This window comes from Citrus clementina, unplaced genomic scaffold (genome assembly GCF_000493195.1).
Source record: "Citrus clementina cultivar Clemenules unplaced genomic scaffold, Citrus_clementina_v1.0 scaffold_3, whole genome shotgun sequence".
Classification (NCBI taxonomy): Eukaryota; Viridiplantae; Streptophyta; class Magnoliopsida; order Sapindales; family Rutaceae; genus Citrus; species Citrus x clementina.
The window spans coordinates 8,524,798-8,529,304 of record NW_006262339.1 but is presented as its reverse complement, the minus strand read 5'-3'; the positions used below and the strand labels follow the sequence as shown (position 1 = coordinate 8,529,304).

General features: G+C 35.5%; 1 pseudogene; it reads right to left on the bottom strand.

The window, feature by feature from the left end:
* Positions 1–309: 309 nt before the first annotated feature.
* LOC18050347 lies at positions 310–1,174 on the bottom strand (annotated as a pseudogene).
* Between the last annotated feature and the right edge of the window lie 3,333 nt (positions 1,175–4,507).

Here is a 4,507-nt window from a genome sequence, read left to right as displayed (position 1 = left end):
TTTTTGTCTTTCTGAACAAAAATGGAGGATAAATAAAAAATTTTAAAGTAGGGATGATTTAATGATAATCGATTTATGAGGAGATAATCCAAAATTAACCCTAAAAAAATGGACTATCAACACCTGTCATGTGTTCTATCTAACGGATATAAATCAGCTACCTAGCTATATATTTATAATCTCCCTGTCCTTGCAGCTGGGGACATATTGCATCCTCATTTAAATGTTTGACTGATAAGTAATGTGGCAAGAATTCAATAGTAGAGAGAGAGAGAGTACATATACATATACATATACATATACTAGGAGTACCAAAATCTTCTCATCCATTTTATATATCAGAATACCAATACAATGAAATGTACAAAAGTTAGATGATTATGTTAGGAAATATGTCTCTTTTTCAAGAAGTATTTGTATCCTAATTGTTTGAAGATTTCCTAATTGCTGAAACTAAAGAGACAGAACAAAAAGAAACACAACTCTACAGCATTAATTAACTAGACGCACATCAAATCGAAGGACTCCGATCCACAGGCAATGAGGCAACGACACAGAGCTAGCTATTACTTCAATGTCCCCATATATAATCATTCCACTTCGTATCATCATCATCATCATACTCACATCCAATAAGTAGTGGCGGTGGTGAAAGAAGCAAACCCTCCGCCATGTTCACAAGCAGTCCCGGCATATCAAAAACCGCCTCTTCATCCATGTAAAACACATTTTTCTCCGGCAACAAACCATTTTCTTCAAATTGATCTTCATCATCATGGGACAGCCTGAATGCTTCTGCTGCCTCAGCTGCAGCCTTTCTTACATCATCAGCATCCGCGGAAGCCGGCACCGGCAACCTCCATGCCGAGTCAGCGAAATTCAGGCACGCGGATTTCCCTCTCAGGGCCAATGCTGCCACGTCATGTGCCCTCGCAGCCATTTCTGGCGTAGGATAAGTACCTAGCCAAATGCGTGATTTCTTGTTGGGTTCACGCAGCTCGCATACCCATTTGTTATTGTTTCTCATTCTGACTCCTCTGAAAATCGGATGACGTGTCTCTCTAAACACTCTCCGCCCCGCTCGCTTCTTAGGACTGCTCGTTGCTAATCTTTAGTTGAACTTCGTCGTCTGAGTGTGAGTGAGCAGCTCGCCTTGACTCGATATGCAATCCATTGATATGAAGTTTATTTGAAATTTTAGAAGTGACTTTTGATGGGCTTTTGACTTGTTTGTGTTTGTTCGGTCTGTTTTTGCCAGAGTCGGCAGTGTATTTATAGTTATGGACTTTATGGTGAGTTAAGATTTTGAAATGTGGGCGCGAGATGAACGCGCACACGGGGGATCTAATGGCTGCGACGTTGGCTTAGCCGCTAATGGACCACGGTGCCCACGTAGGAATGAATTAAAAAGGAAACAGAAATTGGATATTTCTTGCACATGTGTTTGACTGTTTGACTTTTTTTTTTCTTTTTCTTAACAACCAAGTAGATAAGGTGTTTACAATGTGTTTCAGGATTTTCTCCTAATCTCCTACGAAACCAGCTCTTCTCGTTAGCAACTTAAGCGTGGATTTGGATTCTTCCTTATCTAATCTTTTCTAATGTTTGTAAGAAATTTTAACACATGATAATTAAATAATTCTATGAATCATTGTCTAGTTGCCCATTAAAAAAAAATTCTCACAGAATTAAAATGTTTATACTTATGTATGTATTAACACCTATATTAATATTTATTATGTAGGGTAATGTTTAGATAGTTCCCATGAGGTTTTACGTATTTACACTTAAATGACAAGTTTACCTCTACTATTATATACCTTCCTATGCTGTCAGTATAACCATTCATTTGACTATGCATTGTAAAATGAGAATGCCACTGATCCCAGCTACAGAAGTTTCTATTAGTTAATAGAAGGATGTGATATGTTTTCTTGCAAGATACATTACATAATTAAATTAAAGGAAAATTATCCACCGTCCACCCGTTTTTTTTAATTTTTTCAAAACTTCTTTTTTTTTTTACTGGAATCCACCTGAAGTTACATTTCTTTTCACTTTTCCACTTCCGTTTCGAATCCGTTAAGGAAATTAACGGAATATTGCTTAAATGACTTTTTTACCCTCAAATGTAAAAGATAATTTATCCATCGACTGCTTTTTTTTTTGTATTTTTTTAGAAATACACAATTCTTAATTTTTTTTTGCTGACCTCCACTCGAAGTTGTATTGTTTTACACCTATCCACCAATGTGTCATTGTGAAATAACGATTTTACCCTTATGATGTTAGCAAAGTTATAACGGTCTCCAAACGGAAGTGGAAAAGTGAAAAGAAATGTAATTTAAGGTAGATTCCAGCAAAAAAAAAAAAGAATTATGTATTTTTGAAAAACAGTGAAAAACGAATGGACGGTGGATAATTTTCCTAAATTAAATGGCATATAACCGAGAACTTAAAAATAATGACATTGAAAAATCATCAGAAAAACAAAAATTTATTATTGCTGTAGCATCAGTAGTTATATATATATTGCTCTATTTCCAAGCACAAAAAACAACCCATTTCTTTCATTTTCTTCTCAAGCTACAATAACTATACAAGTTCAGTAAATAAAAAACAAATAGGAATTTAAGAAATACAACTACACCCACTCTCTTCTGTTCTTCACAATTGCTGCTTAGTAGTAGCAAGCGCAAGTAACCTTTTTTTTTTTTTTTTGAAGAGAAAGTAAAGCTTTCGATTAGTTAAACTTAGAAAATAACAACATGATTTGGATTGGGAATTCGTCCAGCCAAAGAACAGGGTACTCGTGCTCTAAATCAACTTTTGCTAGAGAGTGGGCAATAGCATTACACAGTCTCGATTTGCTCTGAATCTTCAAACTTGCTTGAATGTCTTTGATTATCCAGACTATTTCAGACATGCTACCCTTCCTGTTCAAGGAGAGCTCCACCACTTCCAACGAATCAGACTCAATGATAAAAGGCATACATTTTGCTTGTTGAGCAACTTGAATACCATAAATCACAGCTTCAGCCTCCATGCAAGCCACATTCCCTTTGAAACAAATTCTCTGAACTGCTGCACTTATGATTTTGCCACTTGAATCTCTGATCACTACCCCTAAACCAGCTTTCGCGTCTAACATTTGAATAGCAGCATCCACGTTTACTCAAGTAACCTAGATTTGCATAACTCCACACAAAACCATCAAGCTCAATCATAAACTTCATTACTTAATACCAAACTAGCAAGCTCAAGTAATAATTACAGTTCCTAATAACTCTATACAAACCAGCAAGATCAAACAATCAATACACTTCAATTAAATTTTCAAACCACACAGCAATACATGCCCCTTCTAACAGTCCAAGTTCATTTGACAAGTTAAAATTTAAGCATACTCATCAAAATCAGAAAAGCCAAAAAAAATATATATATCACAAGATCCCCAACTTAGTAAACCCTGGCCACCATAACTTCCATATTTGACTGCCAAATCATCAACATCCAGCCACCCCATCAATCGATCGGACACATAATCGGAGACAAGGGAAGCCAGCCACCAAATGCCAGCCGAGATCTGCCACCATTTAGCTCCCAACTCGCTAGAAATAACAACAAAACCAGCTAGTGCGACAACCTCTATTCATTACCTTCTACCAAGCGTCATCAATCACCACTACTACCAATTGGTTCCCTATCATCGGGGCTATCTTTCTGACCGATCACAATCACTACTTGAAGCGCTGATCGCTGGAATTTAAGTGAAAATTCTTTTGATGAAATTTAGTTTGATGAAAGAGAATTTTAGCTATTACCCATTGAATTTTTTTATTAATATTTGATTTTTTAAATTTTAAATGAGCTTTTATGAGTTTATCTTCTAACATTAACAGCAGGGGAGGTATGTAAGAATATGAGCAAACTCAGCATCAAAGTATAAATCCTCAAACTTCAGGAGAGGTATCTAAAAATTACTCTTATTGCATATCTACTTGAAAAATGTTTTCCTATTCAATCGGCTTAAATGTTGATGTCGTTCAAATTAGTAGATAATTGTATTTCAACTTTTTAATGGTATTCGAACTTGAAAACACTCTTGACACTTGCAAGTTGCCAATAATAGTTATCAGAAAAAAAAAAAAAACTAATTTTGAACTTTTAAAGCGTTACTTGGTGATTCTAAAGCATACCAACGAAATTATCTACAAAATCCACGTATTAAATATCGAAATTATAAATAGCAACCAAGAATTTTTAAAATTATTTCTAGGGATGGCAAAAATCCCCACGGGGACGGGTACCCTCGGGGATTTTCCCCATTCGGGGAGGGTATGGGGATAATTTCATACCCAATTTCTTATTCGGGGAGGGGACGGGGATGAGGTGGAATCCCCATCCCCTACCCATTTCCCCATTTTAATTTTTAATTTAATTTTAATTTTTTAAAATTACTAGTAAATAAATTATAAAATTATAAATATTGGTAAAAATAAAAAAT